We start from the raw sequence: 21208 nt of genomic DNA, 5'->3' as shown, positions 1-21208 counted from the left end.
ATTAATGGATCCAAATTCCTTTCAGATTTCCAGAAATAATAATAAATATTTTGCTTGACATCAGAACCAGAGTGTTGAAGTATAAAATAAAGAGCTAATCCTTTGTTTTCCATCTTGAAACTAGTTGGTCTGGATAACCTGGTGACCTATAACAAGCATCCCAAACTTCATATCCTCCTCACATTTTTATATTTTGTCCTTCATTCTTCATTTTGGAGTCTACACTGGCAGGGTCAGTCCACCTAAGTTGTCTTGTTGCTCATTTTGAGCATCTCTTTGTTTGCATCATCTTTTGAAGCAGGCCAGGATACAGTTGCCCTTCTGAGCTGCAAGTGCACATGCTGGCTCATGACCAGCTTCTCATCCACCAGGTACCCCAGGTCTTTCTCCATGGGAATGCTTTCAGTGTCTTCATTCCCATACTGAGGGTTGCTCCAACCCAGGTGCAGGACCTTGCACTTCACCTTGTTGAACCTCGTGGTTTTCACAAGCACAATTCTCCAGCTTGTTAAGGTCCTTCTGAATGACATCTAGTCCCTCAGGGGTTTCAAACTCACCACTCCACTTTGTGTCATCTGCAAACTTGCTGAGGGTACATTCAATCCCATTGTCTATGTCACTGATGAAGATAATAAAAAACTGGTCTCAGGACAGACCCCTGAGGGACACCACTTGTCACTGATCTTCATCTGTACACTGAGTTGTTGATCACTACCCTCTGTGTGTGACCATCCAATCAATTTCTTATCTGCCAAACAGTCCAGCTATCAAATCCATATCTCCCAATATTTGTCCAAGAATACTTTAAAGGCTATCACGCACCCATTTTTAGAAAAGGTAGAAAAGAGGATCCTGGAAACTACTCACCTGTCAGCCTCATGTCTGAGCCAGGGAAGATCATGGAATGGAACTTCCTAGAAGCTATGTTGAGGGACATGGAGGACAGTGAGGATATTCGAGACAACCAGCATGGGCAGGTGCTGCCTGACCAACTTAGTAGCCTTCTATGATGGAGTGAATCCATCAGTGGACAATGGAAGTGCTATGAATGTCATCTATCTGGATTTCTGTAAGGCCTTTGACATGTTCCCCTACAACATCCTTCTCTCTAAATTGGAGACATATGGATTTGATGAGTGAACTCCTAGGTGGATGAGGAATTGGTTTGATGGTGCCATCCAGAGGGTAACAATCAGTTGCTTAATGTCCTGATGGAGATCAGTGACAAGTGGTGTCCCTCAAGGTTCGATAGTGGGACCAGTACTGTTTAATATCTTCATCAGTGATGTGGGCATTGGAATTGAGTGCACCCTCAGCAAGTCCGTAAATAACACCAAACTGAGTAATGTGGCTGACACACTTGAAGGACAGGATGCCACTCAGAGAGATCTGGGCAAGCTTGAGAAGTGGACCTATCTGAAACACATGAGGATCAACAAGTCCAAAGTCCTGAACCTGGATCAGGGCAATCTTCAGTATCAATACAGAATGGGAAATGAAAAGCTGCACACAAGCCACTAATGTGCACTTGCAGCCTAGAAGGCCAAAAATATCCTGGGTTGCATCAAAAGAAGCATGGCCAGCAGGTTCAAGGAGGCGATTTGTCATCTGTGCTCTGCTCTAGTGAGACCCCACCTGGAGTATTGTACGCTGGAGGGAAAAATCTTTTTAGCAGGGCCTGTAGCAATAGGACAAAAAGGGATGGTTTCAAACAAAAGCAGGAGAGATTTAGACTAGATATTAGGAAGACATTTTTTTTACACTGAGGTTAGTGAAACACTGGAACCAGCTGCCCAGAGAGGTGGGAGATGCCCCATCCCTGGAACGTACAAGGTCAGTTTGGATTGGGCTCTGAACAATCTGATCTAGTTGAAGATATCTCTGCTCACTGCAGGAAGGTTGGACTAGATGACCTTCGTTGTCCCTTCCAACCCAAACCACTATATGATTCTATCATTTTATGATTTTATTAAATAATATTTAAAAGAACTTATATTAAGACTATTCCTTATGGCATTTATACTTTAGTGCACGTTTCTAAATGTATTAGACTCTTCCTTCTCCTTATCTTACTCTTAAAAAATGAAAATTAAGACTAATTGCAGTTTACTTTAATAAAGCAGAGAGTGTGCAGTAGTTTGAACCTGAGAAGTATATTTTTAGCCATGTACATTTCTGGAAGATTTTTAGTGCACTTACTCTAATATTCTTTTATTGTGGAGAAATTGCATTGCAGGTAATGATTGTTCTTTTGAATGCTATTTATGTATTTGTATCATGAGTACCACAGTAAAGACAAGAATGTTTTCCTCAGAAGAACAAGTGAAATAGACAGGATATTATACACAAAAATCTGGGAGTATGCCTAAATTGTACCTGACAAAATCAAAGGAAACAAAAATAAAAAAGCTGTAATAACATTAGAAAGAGTTCCTTATATTTTATTATTGTTTCCCAATAGTATTATTGCTTGATACCTTCTTCAAATGAGTTCCAGTCAGGGAAGACGTTTACAAAAAAACCAAAAAAAAACCCAAAAAAACCCCAAACCAAAAAAAAAAAACCCCAAAAACCAGGCAAAACAACTCAAGCTCTATTGAATTATCTGTTAAAAATCATTTCAAGATTACACAGATGTGTAAAGATTTTCTCGAAGACAAAAACTAAGTGCCCCGCCAACAAAAGCTCCCTAAATTGTATCAAAACTCAGTTTATATTCCCACAGATGTCTAACAAGCTGTGTATATGGTCTTGGATTATAGACTGGGAAAAATCAATAGCTTGCTGTCTCAAAGGCACCAGTATAGATTATGAATCACAGCCAGGAAGTTGTCAGTGATCTCGGCTGCCAACAGTGCTTCAGTACAGATATTTGCTAGCTCATATTCTTTTAATGTACACCTTTCACATATGAAATAGAACAGGTCAATTTTTGACAAAAAAAAGAAAGAAAAGAAAGGGAATTTTAGGCAATGCTATAGTAGATCACATAAAAATGTGCATCCAGTCTTACCTAAATAATGACTTTTCACTAGAAGGTTGGGGGTTTTCGTTTGTGGGTTGTGTTTTTCTTCCTTAGAAGAAAGACCTTCCTGACACATTTTTCCCTGTTTAGTCCATAAATTATTTGTATCCACTGAAACTAGCTCATACTGTTGTAGGAAGTAACAAAAGAACTAAGAAGAATTCACTGAAGGAAAGCAATGGCAGGATTTTTATCTATTCTTTGACAAACATGCTGTAATGAGGGAATATGTAATATCACCTCAAGGAATGGAGAGTTTTTTAATGTGAGGTAGCCTCCTGCATTGCAGGTTCACAAATTGTCCGTGCCACTGCTTTTCAAAGTATTACATTTAATAAAATTATAGAACTAGTAAATAAAGAAGATTTTGCTCCACTTCATTGTTTCCAGAAACATTTCAGTACATTTTGAGTTATTCCTAAATCTACCTTTAAGAATCTAACCCACATGCTTTGAATTTCCCTCTAAAGGCACAAACTGCTCTCCATTGGCTATGTAAAGAACGGAGTCTAGAAGTTCTAAGTCTTCAGTAGAATAAAGTGACTATTCTTGCAAGCTAAATAAAAAGCAAAAAAGCAGCTCTCCCACATATGACTGTTTGTTGCTACACTAGAGTGCTGTTTTGAGTGAAGGCTCTGGGGTCTGTCAAGTTATGATGGCTATAAGAACTAGAACACACCAATAAATCAACTCTGGGAAGATAAGCAAAGTTAAGAGAAATCAGCTGTAGCATCTTAAGCTGCATGGGGAGCAGCATCCAACCCCAAAGCAGTAATCACATTTAGATAAAAAACTTCCCATAAGCTTCCTTATTTGGAGATGGTATAGATCAGGAGTGAGCACATGAGGGAAGCAAGCACCACCTGTGCTATCCATATTTCTTCTGCTTTTTCTTCTTCCTGGACACCACATTTCATCTGAGCCTCATCTACAATGCTGAGGGCTATAGAGGGAAAAGACAGTGAAGAAAACGTGAGTTCATGCGCTCTGCATCTTTCATTTATATATTTGCTGATTGCAAATTGAATACTTCTGTAGCAACATCAATGGACTGGGGACTTCTTTGCAGTCAATGTTATGCGTAGTAAGGTGACACAATAACAGCACTGCTTTCCAGAGTAAAGCTGTCAGTGGAAAATAAGAAACCATTGAAGAGAGTGGCCTTGCCAGTGATTGATCCAAAAGTAACAGAAATATTGCAGGAATTTTGTACTGTGGTTAACCAGTTCTCTAGAACATTCAAACACAAATGGATCAAATCCAAAAATAGTTTTTGAGTTGCTTTTCTGAGAAAGACACGAAAAACTGATGATAGAAACTGGATACATCTGCATATTTTTTGCACTGCAGGAGGTGGAAGCAAATTAAGTGAGAATAACAAATGTTTTTCAAATGATATAACTTTTTTGAAAGAAAGAGGCTATTTTTTTTTGCATGAGCAACATTCTTCAAGATCCTGATCATTTTGTTTTGCATTATTTAGATTTTCTGAGGACTTATTTCTCATGCTCTAGCACTAACCAAAACTGTGATGATAAAAACCTCTCTAAATAAGACTGAGTTCTCTGTCTGTGTATGACACCACTCTGCCTTTTTATGGGAATTTTTTAATCCTAAAATGCAGCCTCAGGATTTCCCAAATCATTTGACTTGAGGAAAAATTTAATCAAGAGTTTAGACTGAAGAAATGGTGTGAAAGAAATCAGAAGTAATGAAAACTTACTTTAGCATTTCTTGGAGGAAACCTGAAGTTCTTTAAATCAAACTGGCAAGTAAACTGCTCATTATCTAATTGTGAACAAGGACATAAATGGCTGAAATCAGGCCTTTTGCCTCAAATAAAATAAAACCAATCAATTTTAGGAAATGTATTCTTCTATTTTTGGTCTTCATGAGCCAAAAATTATTTTTTTTTGTAAATCTTTAGACTACAAGTAGCATTCTTAGTGATAACTGTAAGCATTCAAACTAAAAAGTGGTATTGGCAGCCCTCTTTTTATTATATTAAAAGCCTTCAGGATGTACAAGATCTCTGTTAAAAAATAATTATGGATGTATTCCTGTACTTCACTTTTTCACTACAGAAATGGGGTTTATCATATAAATTGGATATATGGCTTTCTGACTGGCAGAAACTTTCCTCTTGAGCTACAGAATCCTTGAGGGCTCTGCTAACCCTGCCTACAACTGTCCAGCTTCCCCTACCCTGCCCTTGGCCATGACCCAGGACCTGATTTCAGCTCAGACTGGGTCCTCAGTCCCTGTCTGAGCTCTCAGTCAGTCCATTGCAAGGGTCAGGTGCTTCTTTGGGCTACTGGCAATCCTCCCAAGGACTATGGAGGTTCTCACGGGGGATGGCAGGGCAGGGCAGGGTCAGGCAGCCCATCCCTCCCCCCAGAGAGGAGCAAGGCAGCAAGGGGCAGCCCCAGCCCCGGGCAGAAGGAACATCCTGGGGACTGGGAAAGGCCAAGGCTGACAGCCTGTGGGTGGGGGTTGGGATCAGGCTCTGGGGGGGAACCAGGGTCAGATACATCCCTAGAATGGCCAGAAAAGACAAAAAACCTCCATGGAGGATAATCAAATTGGTTATCTCTGATTCATAGGCCTTTAACTTTTCAAACAGTGTCATTACAAATACACTATGTAAGATATTTGCTGAGCTTGGGAAAAATCTTGTGAAGAGACTTTCACTTGAACAGGATCGCATTTTGTTGGAATGTGAAAGGTAATTAATAACTACAGAATTCTCCATCTTGCTAGGTACAATAGTAACAAGACTTTCAAGTTCAGGAACACTGCTGGATCACCCCCCTCAGCATGGGTTATGACAGACAGGCCCTGGCAAACTAACCTGATCACGTTCTGTGACCACGTGACCTGCTTGGTGGATGAGGGAAAGGCTGTGGATGTAGTGTACCTGAACTTTAGTAAAGCCTTTCACACAGTATCTCACAGTATCCTGCTTGAGAAACTGGCTACCACTGGCCTGAACAGGTGTACTCTCTGCTGGGTTAAAAACTGGTTAGACGGCTGGTGAATGGAGCTAAATCCAGCTGGAAGCTGGTCACAAGTGGTGTTCCCCAGGGCTCAGTGCTGAGCCTATTCCTGTTCATTACCTTTATTAATGGTCTCGATGAGGGGATCAAATGCATCCCTTAGCAGGTTTGCTGATCATACTAAACTGGGTGGAAGCGTCGATCTGTTGGAGGGCAGGGAGGCTCTACAGAGGGGTCTGAACATGCTGGATTCATAGGCTGAGGCAAATGGGATGAGGTTTAACAAGGCCAAGTGCAGAGTCCCACACTTGGGGCGCAAAAACCCCACGCAGTTCTACAGGCTTGGGGAAGTCCAAGAAGGCCAAGAGCATCATGGCTTCAATCAGAAACAGCGTGGCCAGTAGGACCAGGGAAGTGATTCTCCCCCTGTACTCTGTACCGATGAGGCTGCACCTCAAATACTGTGTTCATTTTGGTCCCCTGACGAAAGGGCTGGAAAACAAGTCTTATAAGGATGGACCAAGGGAAGTAGGGTTGTTTAGCTTGGAGATGAGAAGGCTGATAGCAGACCTTATTGCTCTCTACAGCTACCTAAAAGGAGGCTGCAGAAAGTTGAGTGCAGGTCTCTTCTCCCAAGTGATAGGTAGTAAGACAAGAGGGAATGGTATCAAGCTGTGTCAGGAGAAGTTTAGATTGGACATTATGAAAAATTTCTTCACAGAAGGTGTTATCAAGCACTGGAACAGACTGCTCAGGGAAGTGGTTGAGCCACCATCCCTGGAGATGTTTAAAAAATGGGTATCTGAGGTGCTTGGGGACATGTTATAGTAGTAGTAGACAGGTAGAGCTGGAGCTAATGACTCTATGATTCTATCATTAGCAGAGCTACTTAATGCGGAAGAGGCATCAATAATTATACAGCTGGACCGAATCACTTTCCCAAGCAGCTAGCAGTCTATACAACTGTCATTGCTAGCAGTTCTTTCCCTTGATCTTTGCACAGCTATACACTAGACGTGGTGGTAGAAAACTATCTGTCCTTTAAGCACTGAGCCAATGAATCTCAAGTAAGTACTACAGCTTAGGATGAGCTATGTATCTACCCAGACTAGACATCAAGGCTTCAACTTCAAGACTTCAACATCAGTTCCTTCAAGCTGAAGGAGCAGAGTGTATGGTAAAAGAGTAGCTGGAGTCTGGAACAGTATATGAATGTCTTCAAATGGATTACTAGGAAGTGTGTTCCACTATGAGACTTAGTATTTCACTTCATTCAACAACAAAACATTTAATGTAAGTATTAAGATATGCATTTTGCACTTGATCAAGTCTAGCACTTTTCTGCTTGTATTCTACCAGTGATGATGATAGTTATCAACCTGAATACAAATACGCATTTGTTCATTGTAGTCCACAGTCTATTTTGAGTGGAAAGAATTGCACATTTCTCCAGTATGTGTCCTTTCCTCCTGAATCAAATACAAAAAACTTAAATAATATTTTTTCAGCTGATTTGTCTCTCCCTTCCTTATTTTATCTGTATTGTGGGTTTTTCTGGTGATGTCTTCAAGCTCTTTCAAAAACTCCATTAAAAATGTTAAACATTATGATGTTGAACAGGTTCCAATTCAAAATACTGAAATGAATACATAATTTATTTTCTTCACATTTAGCTATTTCTATTTCTCCAGATTACTGAATTTACAACATTTAAGTATGCTAAACAAAGAATCTACTTTAAGAAGCATATGATCTAAAGACCTGATGTGGCAAAATAGATAAACACACTGAATACTCTACTGTACTGCTTGTATGACCTTTAAGTGAAATGTTTTTTGCTTGTTTGGTAGGTTTATGTGGTAGCAAGTATGACCAGCATTTATGAATACCACTGTTTAAAACTGGACAAAAGAAGAATGAATGGTAAAGAGGGAAAGAACACACAACATGAGAAGATTTTAAGTTATCTTCTCACCCTATAGGGAACTCAGTCTGCATCTTCTTATTGTCTATTGTATTAAATTATGATATCAAGACCAGATGTTCTTTTAAGAGATAATTTTTACCTTCAATTGAAATTATTGGCCTGATTCTAGAATTTCTGTATAAAAATATGCTGCTATGTACAATAATATTATATTCTTGGTATAAAGCACACGAATCAAAAGAAATTCCTGCTTCATCCAGCTAGATTCAAGATCAGATACATCTTAACCAGCATGTTCCAAAACTGAAGCTTTTCCTCTCAGAAAGTAGTGTCATCAATATCTTCTTTGCACTGTCTTGATATTTTCTGCATTTTAATTTCGTCTTTCATAATTTCAAATGTCTGTCTAAAAATATCAGGGCAATTTAATCCAGAGACAGATGGGAGATAATTTAGGGCAATTCTTCACTAGTATAAAACAGTTGGAATAGGTATAACTGCACCTCTATTAAATGGCTTATTGCTGCTGATAGGACTGGTGGGAATGAGAGAGTGTCATACCGCTTCATCCTCCATAAAGAGGTTTCACAGAAATCTTAACATCTAACTTATGTAGCATAAGATAGAGTTTTTTCTTTGTAAACTGAATTGCAGCAAATTTCAAGAGACCAAGAGGTCACATGAAGCTTTGAAAAACTGCCTTCACTGCATCCATAGGTCATACAGCTGAGTATCTGACCCATTTACTTTTTTCCCCTCAAGTGCTTCATGCACTATTTTTGTTGATTTCCTACTTAAAGAGCTGTGTTTACGACATCACAATAACAATGACGGCAGATAGAAGGATACTTCACACAAGTTGAACCTTAAGAAGCAGACTTCTCAATTTAACACAATACTATTAAAAGACACAAGCAAACAAATCCAGAAAAATGTTGGACATCTTTGATAAGTGTTTTATAAAGTGTTTCTGATTGGTCTACATTATTTCCAAAAGTTATCATAACATTTTTCCTTACTGAGATATTTGTAAGCCAACAGTATCTGAGTAGAAATTACTTCCTGAAGGAAAATATCTAATACGCAACCATCTAAACCTAAAATACCTGTAAGAAATATTTTTCTCTTTGAAAGAGTTTGTCATGCTTCTCTTAGTTTTAAGTGATCATGCATTTATGAAAATATTCCATCAGAGAACTTGAGAATGCTAAGTATGAAGAAAGTTCAATATGAAGAAGCTAAGACTGACTATGGGAAAATGCTTTTGTGATCTTTAAATCACCTCAGAAGACTGTACATGTTCATACATAATTAACTGTATTTATTAACCTAAAAAAAAAATTAATCTTGTGGAATAAAATTTCCAAGAAAAGAGCATGTTTATAATAATAAAAGATAGTTTATTAGCTTCAGATGAAGGTTTTACTTTCTTAAAAATGGAATGCAAAATTGATGTTAAAAAACTCTCCATGATTACTTAGAAACAAATGCAAAGGGGAAGGGGAGGGAAGTGAAATTGTGTAGGGAAAAAATCAGAAGGGCTAAGGCTCAGCTAGAAATTGGATTGGCCAAGTCAGTGAAAGATAACAAAAAATCTTTCTACAAATATATAAATAATAAAAGGCGGACTAGGGAGACCATACAGTCCCTATTGGACACAGAAGGGACAACAGTAACAGGGGATGAGGAAAAGGCTGAGGTACTTAATGCCTTCTTTGCCTCAGTCTTTAGTCGTAAGGAGGGTCGTTCCGCCTGTGTACAAACCCAGGAGCTAGAGGAGCATAATGAGGCTCCCATGATCCAAGAGGAGGTGGTCAGAGCCTTGCTAGCCCGACTGGACAGTCACAAGTCTATGGGGCCGGACGGGATTCACCCTAGGGTACTGAAGGAGCTGGCGGATGTGCTGGCCAAACCCCTTTCCATCATCTTCCAACAGTCCTGGAAGACTGGGGAAGTCCCACTGGACTGGAGGCTGGCTGATGTTGTGCCCATCTACAAAAAGGGCCGCAGGGAGGACCCAGGAAACTACAGGCCTGTCAGTCTGACCTCAGTGCCAGGGAAAGTCATGGAACAGGTGATCTTGAGTGCTATCATGAAGCACATGCAAGAGAACCGGGTGATCAGGCCCAGTCAACATGGGTTCACAAAAGGCAAGTCTTGCCAGACTAACCTGATCGCCTTCTATGACAAAGTGACCCGGCTACTGGATGAGGGAAAGGCTGTGGATGTGGTCTTCCTGGACTTCAGCAAAGCCTTTGACACAGTTTCTCACAGCGTTCTGCTTGAGAAACTGTCAGCCTCTGGGCTGGACAGGCGCACACTCTCCTGGGTGGAAAACTGGCTGGATGGCCGGGCCCAGAGAGTGGTGGTAAATGGTGTGAAATCCAGCTGGAGGCCAGTGACAAGTGGGGTTCCCCAGGGCTCAGTGCTGGGTCCAGCCCTGTTCAATGTCTTCATCAATGACCTGGATGAAGGCATCGAGTGCACCCTGAGCAAGTTTGCGGACGACACTAAGCTGGGTGGAAGTGTCGATCTGCTGGAGGGTCGGGAGGCTCTGCAAAGGGATCTGAACAGGCTGGACCGCTGGGCAGAGTCCAATGGCATGAGGTTTAACAAGGCCAAATGCCGGGTCCTGCACTTGGGGCACAACAACCCTATGCAGTGCTACAGACTAGGAGAAGTCTGTCTAGAAAGCTGCCTGGAGGAGAGGGACCTGGGGGTGTTGGTTGACAGCCGACTGAATATGAGCCAGCAGTGTGCCCAGGTGGCCAAGAAGGCCAATGGCATCTTGGCTTGTATCAGAAACGGCGTGACCAGCAGGTCCAGGGAGGTTATCCTCCCTCTGTACTCGGCACTGGTGAGACCGCTCCTCGAATACTGTGTTCAGTTCTGGGCCCCTCACCACAAGAAGGATGTTGAGGCTCTGGAGAGAGTCCAGAGAAGAGCAACAAAGCTGGTGAAAGGGCTGGAGAACAGGCCTTATGAGGAGCGGCTGAGAGAGCTGGGGTTGTTTAGCCTGGAGAAGAGGAGGCTGAGGGGTGACCTCATTGCTCTCTACAACTACCTGAAAGGACGTTGTAGAGAGGAGGGTGCTGGCCTCTTCTCCCAAGTGACAGGGGACAGGACAAGAGGGAATGGCCTCAAGCTCCGCCAGGGGAGGTTTAGGCTAGACGTTAGGAAAAAATTCTTTACAGAAAGGGTCATTGGGCACTGGAACAGGCTGCCCAGGGAGGTGGTTGAGTCACCTTCCCTGGAGGTGTTTAAGGCACGGGTGGACGAGGTGCTGAGGGATATGGTTTAGTGTTTGGTAGGAACGGTTGGACTCGGTGATCCGGTGGGTCTCTTCCAACCTGGTTATTCTGTGATTCTGTGTGATTCTGTGAAACCAAATAATACAAAATTCCATAGAACTCAACTGTTGTATAACTAAATTCGCAAAGAATTTTTTGAGATACTGTAAAACCTGGATAAAAATATTATTTTTTTTGGCCAGAAAGCATACATGCTAATTTCCTTTTCTAGTTTTCAAATAATTGGAAAGAAAAAAATTCAAAATATTTTTAATCTTTCAAAGATAATTTTTTTTCTCTTTAGCGCATCCATTTTCTAGAGGTCTGAGTAATCTGAGATTTTCTTCTTTACCCTTTTTTTTATGAATCACTGTAATTATATCACTTATAGAATCACTTATAGAAGCTACTTATTACCTACTTTTAATATTTTAACATTGTTTTCTTCAAGGTGCACAAAGTGAAGATCTCAGGTATATCTGGACAGTTCTGTTTCTTTCTGTACTCAGAGTGGAATATTCAAAATGGAAATTACCCCAACCAACACAACCTACTTTGTACTTCTGCTTACCAGACCCAGACTTTCAATTTTACTATTGTTTGAGAAATACTAAAGAGACCTATCTCCTATCACAACAGAAATTACTGTTTCCAATCATAGTATAGTTGGAGATACTGTATATGCATATGTACAAGCATATGTGTGTATACATAACCATGCAGTCTTTAATATTGATTCATTTCTATAGTGGTCTAATGCTGTTTCCTTAGAATCAGAACTGCTAAGATTACCAGTATGATAATGCAGTATGCCACACATGGTCTCTGTCCTACCTTTGCTAAGTTTTAGAGGACACTGACTTTGTGCAATTTTCGTTGACACCGTTTCAAAGAACGCTACCATAAAAAGCACTGGGAAAATCAGGTACAGAAACATCATAGAGTAATGTATTAAGTTTCCTTTCTTGCTACAAGTAAGCACATTCTCTGTTTTTGAAATGAAAATTTTGGGAAGGGAAAGGAAGGAAACGGAAGGACTCAAAACTTTATAATATTGTTTCAAAGTTTAAGGTGAATGTAGCACCCCTGATTGTAGGAAATTTAGATGTATTCATAGCATCTGAAGATTTGGCTCTTCATATAAAATAGTAAGTCTTCTGTTCAGAAAAGTAATGCTATTTAAAATGGGCACTTAAGCACTGCATATCAAAAAGGGATAAAGTACAGACATAAAAATTAAATGTACTTTCTCTTCCAAAATTATCCAGTATGCAGCTACCACAGCTCTAATTCCTAATTACTGTGTCTTCCACTCTGTACCTCATGATGGCAATTGAGATTGACATGGATAGTTTTGCCATTAATACCCCTAACCGAATCATTTAGATGTGATATACAGCTTTTTTTTCCAAATGGAAGTCCTTTTCTCTTGAAGTCTGACAAGATTTTAAGAATACTTACTTTATTTCATAGATGACTTTTCAGAAACTTCTTGTTGTTTTCTTGTCACAGTGATAGCTTAATAGCAATAGAGGCCGTTGTTACTGTGTTACCCACTGCAAATGTGTAAGAGTTTCTCAGTACCTTCTTTAAGAGCACGTTAAAAATTCATGTGAGATTTTTGAGAAATTTAAAAAACTTATATGTCAATTTTTGTTACTTGACCTATAACAGTCCTTGTTCTAAATATTTGTATACCAAGTATTAACAGAACGTGTGACTGCATTGTATTACTTAAATTTTCTTTTTATAATTAGAATGTGACATCTTCCTGGAATGATTCTGGTGAATGAACATACAAGCTCGCTGTGGCACTACAGGCATGCACATGATCTAGTAGATATGACATGAGACCTATGGGCCTGTGCAACTTTCAGAACAGCTGCCAGAATACCCTAGGGAGGCTAAAATGTCTCGAGCCAGCTGTGCTTCCGTACCAGAATCATCCTTCTCACTTCTCATAATGAGAAAACCACTTGAAAGAAAGAAACAAACTTTTCTTTTTTCCTTTCTTTTTTTTTTTTATTTGACTAAAGAATGTTGCAGGAAGCATGAGTAAGTGCTTCAAAACAGAGATAAGACATAATCAGGTTAACCATGAACAATTTCATTCTTTGAGGTCTTTACATTCACAATCAAGCAGACTCTCATTAACACAATAAAGTGTTTTACTTTAAATTCAAATATGTTTGTCTATTTTACAGTATGGTTAAGGTTTCATGTTTCTTCAGCAATGACATCATACTGTGTAAATGCAAGTAATGAGTCACAAGCAGTCTGTCATATTCATGATACAATTATTGTGGTAAAAGAAATGCACTGTACATTTCCATTATCAGTAGATGTATTCTTAAATGCACTTCAGGGTGTGAGATAGTTAACTATGAATCTAACAGAAGTCCACATCATGTCCAATGTAACTTTCTATTAATAACTAGAAAACCAGATAGATGGAAAATGGGATAAAATGCATCCTGGGTTCACCACAGGCAGATCATGTCAGACTAACCCAGTAGCTTTCTTAATAAGATAATTGATTATCCAGCCAAAGGAAATGCAGTATTGTAGAATCATACAATCGTAGAATCACCAGGTTGGAAAAGACCTCCAGGATCATCAAGTCCAACTATTCCAGTCTGCCACTAAACCATGTCCCTGAGCACTTCATCTACCCATCTTTTAAATACCTCCAGGGAAGGTGACTCAACCACCTCCATGGACAGCCTGTTCTCGTGCCCAATGACCCTTCCTGTGAGAAATTTCTTTCTGATATCTAGTCTGAATCTCCCCTGGTGTAGCTTGAGGCCATTACTTCTTGTCCTGTCCCGTGTCACTTGGGAGAAGAGGCCAGCTCCCTCCTCTCTGCAGCCTCCTTTCAGGTAGTTGTAGAGAGCAATAAGGTCTCCCCTCAGCCTCCTCTTCTCCAGGCTAAACAACCCCAGCTCTTGTAAACACTAATTGAGTTCATTTTCAGTTAAAAAAGGAAAAAATTTTGTTTATTATTTTTAAAAGAAACAATGATGGTGTCAAAATGTCAAAAAAATGACACCGAAGTTTACCTGAAAGCAGAATCATAGAACCATGGAACCCCTAGGTTGGAAAAGACCTTTGAGATCATCAAGTCCAATTATACCTGCCCAATACTAAATCATATCTCTAAACACTTAATCTCATCCAGCAGGCGGGTCACTTTGTCATAGAAGGCTATCAGATTAGTTTGGCAAGACCTGCCTTTCATGAACCAGTGTTGACTGGGCCTGATCACTTGGTTCTCTTGCATGTGCTTCATGGTAGCACTCAAGATCACCTGTTCCATGACTTTTCCGGGCATTGAGGTCAGACTGACAGGCCTGTAGTTTTCTGGTTCTTCCCTCTGACCCTTCTTGTAGACGGGCACAACATCAGCCAGCCCCCAGTCAAGTGGAACTTCCCCAGTCAGCCAGGACTGCTGGGATATTATGGAAAGAGGTTTGGCAAGCACACCCACCAGCACCCTCAATACTCTTGGATGGATCCCATCTGACCCCGTAGACTTGTTTGTGTCTAGCTGGGTAAGCAAGTCTCTAACCACCTCCTCTAAAGAGACCTCTAGGTCTCTTCAGAGAAGGTTGATAGGACTGTAAACAGAATAGTCAACTAATTATTCCTTGAAAAATATGTCTTCATTCTACCTGAATTTCAGTCCAATATATTTTAGGAGTATTAAGCTTTCTTCATTTCTCACATTACTTTCCTATTACTATACAGTGATCTATATTACACAGTTTCACTTTTTACATGACAAATGAAAAAAGGTACATCAATACTGTTTGTAGAGCTATTTGTAACTCTGCAAAGATATAGAGTGTTTCTTTTAACCTTTATTATATCTTTATGGAATCGTAAGTTGATTATTAGATTGTAATTGTCAGCTTCCATCTCTATGACTGAATTCCTTATGTAATTGTAGATAAACACTAGCTTAATAGACCCAAACAAGTCATGGCTTTACTCATGCATAATGTTACAACTGCCATTCCACAGTGTCCCTTTTCTTGTTATCATAACAATTGCTATTGATTTATTGACTTTTTTCATAACCATTGGTTAGCCATGTAAACCATGCCAACAAAAATTGTGTACACCCACACCAGAAGAGAGAGAAGGGTTACTGAAATAAAAATCTAGTGATGAAATAAACAATTTAACATTTTCTACTGTGTATGAATGCATTTTTCTAATGCTCTTATTCATCCAGTAAGTACTTATCAGTGTTTAAAATGCAATCTCAGCAGTTCTGAAGTGTTTATTATAAACTCACTTCTATTATTTCTTCTCTGATGACTCAAAAATTATTTATTGTTATCATCAGTCAGGACAATTTATTAAAGAAATGTGATATTTGTTTTCAGCATTCATAAATACCTCTGGCTTTAAGTATGAAACTAGTACTTTCTTTTTTTAAGATTTGAGTGGTGAGCAAATCTTTCACTTCTTGTTAGGTGTTTTAGAAAATTAAAACTGTTCTCTGGCATCTTCCTGTCCTTAGCTAGGGCACTGTTTATTACCTTTCTTTAACGCTTAACGCATGTAACATGTTTCATAAAAATGTGGAAAGATAAGCCCCTGTTGACAGACTTTTGCTGCCTTTCATGCAAGGCTTAACAAAATAAGGCATTGAGCAGTAAAGGAAGGAAATATTTGCAAAATAGTGTGTTTGCAACCAGAGGAGTTTCTCTTAAACAGCAACAACAAACAACAAAGTGGCAACAATCTTGACATTTAAAAAGTAGCAATATTTTCTGCAGCACCAAATTGGACTTGCTTTGTTTGTCTTTAGATATTTACTATTTTAAGTGTGGGACACTGCAAAATAACACGAGGAAGACAGGTTCTCTTCAGCGATGAATACAGGTATTTTAAGAATGTCCTCCAAACATGAAACATGTTACTAGTCCCAACTCCTCTTAACATAAAGGAGCTTGTATTGGTTGTAGTCTTAATAGAAGATATCCTTAGGAGTGCATGAAAAAGGAGTTAATTTAGAACAATTCGAAGGTATTCTCCTAATCTGACAGTATGGTAACTGTACTGATGCAACATAAGGAAGTTTGAGAGAATATCTACACCTTATCAATTATTTTAAAAAATATTATTTCAGACTCCAGCACTTTAACACAACCATTCTAATATGAAAACATCACACAACGTAGCATGGAAGTGGTGTCTTACCAATCTAGTATAAAACTCATCAAGTCTTCTATTTCTGAATTCTCAGCGATCTCAGATATCTGTTTAGAGCATTGTTGCTTTATGCAGACCCTGCCCCAGACATCTAAAGGCCTAACCCTTTATTCCACTCAAATAATTAATTAAAATAATCAGACCACTACAATCAACAAAGCTACAAAACAGATAATTTTAGTTCCTGTTAAGAAAAATGAAATGAGAAAACCTACGAACTATTTAAGTAACTAGTCATTGAAGAAGATATTAACTTATATCACACATCCGTTGTTTTTAATACTTATTTTTTCCAGGAAGAGATGTATTGAGTATATGCTTATGACACAACCTAGAACTAAATACACATATGCCAATCAACATGGATAAGTTAGAGTAGCTATAAGAACTTGATATGCTTTTTAAAATAGACACAAACCATTGTATTTTGTTTACACAGCAAGGTATTGGCAGCAAGGAACTGTTAAAAACTGTCCACATCCTCCATTCCCTGCCCACCTGCACCTCTTGAAGTGGGGGTAGGAGAGACTGAAGAGGTAGGAATGAGGGAGTTAAGACTGAGCATAGAAAGACTGGGGTGGGATGCAGAAGTCTTTTTTAGTTTTGTCTTTATTGCTCACTACCCTACTCTATTTGTAATTAGCAATGAATTAGATTAATTTTGCCCAATTTAAGTGTGTTTTGATCAGGGCAGTCACTCCTGACTCCTCTTCCTATCTTTGTCCTCATCTATGGCTTTTCTCCCTGCTGTCCTGTTGAGGATGGTCAGCAAGAGAATAGCTGGGTAGACATCTAGCAGCCAGCCAAGGTTAACCTACCAAACCCACTCAGATTAATTCCATATGAAGAAGTTACTATGGCTTCCAAATACAGCAGTGGTACACAACCACATAGTGAAGTGAGCCTCTTGAGCTCTGTAGTTACCTAAGATCTTGTTACTTAAGACCCTTCCTTTTGTGTATTTCCTTTTGATGCCTTGCATAAAATGGGAATCAAATTAAGGGGAATCTATAGTAGTACCTTGACCATTTTTATGGCACTGTCTCAAATTACGAAACATTTTCTAGTTTGCATTAAAACTGTAGATTTGTGACTTGACAGGTATGTTTAAAAGATTTAATTCAAGATCTTGCAATTTCATATGGTAGATCTTTCAGATTTATACAATGACATCATGCAATCTGATTTGATTTTAGTTCATTAAACTGCTAGAGCTTTGCTTCTGCTTTAAATCCTTGAATTTTCTTTTGTGTTTTCTTAATTCACTGGTGATCCTGTGTTTTTTTTCACATTCGGCATTGACATGGCCATTGAAAACTGAAACTAGATGTTACTTTAGTTTGTGGAACAGATTTAGGTTTATTTTTTCAATATAGATTCAGTACCACTGCTCCTTTTTATTATCTTTTAATTCAAATAGCTAATTAATTTTTCATTGTTTTGTTTTATTTCCTATGCAAGATCCAACTCTGCTTAACAGAACAGTTTTTATGTTAAACCTGTGCATCCTGATGTTTAAATTTCCTCATAGTTTATTACTTGTTCATTCTCTGTTTTCTTATAATAGAGATCTTGAGATGAATAGTCCCTAGCTAGGTCCAGACATGTCTCCTTGCTTCCTTGCTCCCTTCTGAAAGTCTGTACTTTTCACTATGAAGGCATCTTTGAGGCAAAGAAGGCCATGAAATCTGTCACTTACACAACTGTTTCCAATGGCTGCTATCTCCATAAAAAAAGGATGCAAAGACACTAAGAGTAACTTTTAGCTGAAATGAATAAGGATTACTGTTACTGTTAATACTCTGAGGGTAGAAAACTCAAGGTTCCTCCACATCTTAAAGATCTTTGAATAAGCCACCTACTTATTTGCACTGCAAATATAAGAATATTTGCTTAGATCATTCACAATGTTAATGTCATAGACAGCTGACAGACAGTTGACAATTCATAATTCCTGAATTGATTTAAAAAAAAGAATGAACAATATCTTAAACACATCTTAGTTTTTGTTACTCTGTCACTTCGAAAATTTTGTGCAGAACTTCAGTCTTTGTACCTCAAGTAGCTTACCAGGAGTTTTTTATCACGTTTAGCTTGGAATATGAGCAGATTAGAGCCCTTGTTTCAATCATTATAAAAGTACTTTTTATAACTATATCGTTATATAACCCACATTGCAGTGGTGTGTGTAAAAATCAGAATGTAGTGCCTTGATTTCAGAAATGAGAGAGTTTAAGAAAAGAAAGTAGTATTAGGATTTTTATACAGTTTAGCAACTCAAATATTAAATGCAAAAAGCCTTTCAACTTTAGGAACGTGGGTCTGGGAGTGATGGTTGAGATCATCAGTTTCAGGATGCTGATATTCCAGGAAGTCACATCATATGATCTTTTTCATAACCTTATTAAACCCCATTTCAAATCTAGTTCATTATTTTTGTCACCACTGCTGTTCCAGGACTTCACTGAGCTGATAGTTAGAAACTTTACTGATTACAGCTGAATGTAGCTAAGCACTGGACACAGAGAAACAGACAAAAAGGTTTCTTTTTATTTCTCTCCAAATCTCTAAATAAATGTGAGGGTTCAGTGGGACAGGGTGCTATGAACGTTAAATATGGCACAGCATATTCTATCTTCATACTTGTGAGGAGAAAATTAAAAAATTATACTTACAAGAACTTAGCATTTTCTGAACTGTACAAATACATTGTTAATTAATCTAATTCTGAGTATAAAACTTCAAGTTATTTATTTTTAAACTGTCAGACTTGGACAGCACTACAGATAAAGCCAGAATTACCAGAAAATTCCTTTCCTGATCAGAACAATTAGAATGCACAAAACTTCTTACGCATGATTTCAATCTGATTATTGCAAAGGAAGTCTCTGTCAGAAAAATAAATTTGAGTTTTTTCTTGATTCTGATGGAATAAGTGAAGGACCTTATCTCCAGGTTGTCTGCAGGCTTCTTCTTCTATGGATGGGTTCAAGGGTGTAGTATTAGAAATTATATCCTATCAACTGGTCAAACAGATAAGACAACATTTTTATTTTTATCAGCAAAACCCTTATTTCTCAGGAAGGAGTATATCTTTCAAAACAGTTCCTCTACCACACTATTGTTCAGGTTTCCAAGCTATGTGTATATTCTTGTCTGTTTGCCCCCTAGGACATCCTTGAAAATGAGACATGTTGTTTTAAGGCCACAAGGGTTTTATCCATGTGTAAAAAATTAAATAAAATAAATTCAGAACAAATACAGCATTAATATTTTATACATATATTGCTTTAATATTGCATCAGTAGCAAATTAGAATCCAAGCCTAGATTTTCATGTTTTGAATATTAACTGCTGAAGTTTCAGCAGTAGCCTTAGGAGGATTTTTTGTATCTTAACAAATGGTGACAGAAATTATGGTTGGTGTTCACACAAAGTGTGAAGTGTCTGTTTGAAAACCGCAGTAAAGTGGTGTTAGAGAAGGAAACTGTCTGCCTGATCCCTAATGAACAACAGCAAAAGCAGGCCTGGTACTGCACACTTGCTAAATCTCCCTATACTCTTTCAGAGTGAAAAAAATAGAAGTACTGTGATGCATTAGACACACCCTTGAATGATCATTACCCTGAGGGGAACAGAGATATGCCTATCTGACAGAGAATCTCCACTGCTTGATATAATATTGCCTCATGTATATTGGCCAGACCTCGCAATATGTTTATCATACAAGTAATCTACACTCCTTCAAGCATTCTCATTAACTGCACTAGAACACGTTAGTGAATAATAATTTGCATTCAGGAACTTTTGCACGAGGATATCGGCAAATCTATAAATTGAGATTTGTATCTCTTGTCCACGATGTCACTCCAGCAAAACTTTCAGTGACTATTCTTGGTCTTACAACACTGGAAAAAAATTAGTTAATTTGTTTGTACATACTGGTGGCTGCAAATCAACATTTGAAAGAGTTTTGTTATACAATTTGAAATAAAATAACATCATAAATTAAAATATTTTTCAGAGAGATAAAAACCTGGAAAAAACTATTATTTAAAGAACATCTGAACTCCAATTTTGTAATTATTCATATACAGATAGAGCTGTGTTAACAAAGACTTTGGCTTTAGGTGAAGGTTATCCTATAAGAACTCTTATTAGGAATAAGATGAAAAAAAAATGTATTTAAAATGGATAAACCTGAGCTAATATTTTAATTTTTGTGGAAAACATAAATTTTTTATTAAATAGTCTTTATTTTAGAAGAATAATTGCTGAAAGTTGCAACCAATGCAGTTTTAGGGATGATTAGATTGTTTGGTAATAGTCTGGGACAATGCAGGAACACGGGCAAGGCACAGCATGCTGCAGTTGCAAAGGAAGAAAAGTCAACCAGAAGAAAATAATCTGCGCCATTTGGCATACATCTTCTGCACATTTTTTGGTAGTTTTTCCAGTCGTTAAAATGCAATGTTCAGTACTGTATTTAACATCTTGCTTTCATGGAGCACACTGCTGAATTATCCCTAGCAGTTCTCTGTCTCCAGAGATCAGGGACTGAACCATGACTCAAAGAGTCACAATATAGTCCCTGATTACCCCTTGCTCCAGGAAGAAAATAAACTGCATTAGCCTTTTACCTGGTACAGATGATTTCTTCTCTCTGCACCAGCCAGGCTGTGCTGGTCAGCATGTCGGGGCAAGGGTCATAGCCAGACATTACTCACTCCCTACGCATCTGCAAAGG

Source organism: Phaenicophaeus curvirostris, chromosome 3, assembly GCF_032191515.1.
Source record: "Phaenicophaeus curvirostris isolate KB17595 chromosome 3, BPBGC_Pcur_1.0, whole genome shotgun sequence".
Taxonomy (NCBI): domain Eukaryota; kingdom Metazoa; phylum Chordata; class Aves; order Cuculiformes; family Cuculidae; genus Phaenicophaeus; species Phaenicophaeus curvirostris.
Note: the sequence above shows the minus strand (reverse complement) of the source record.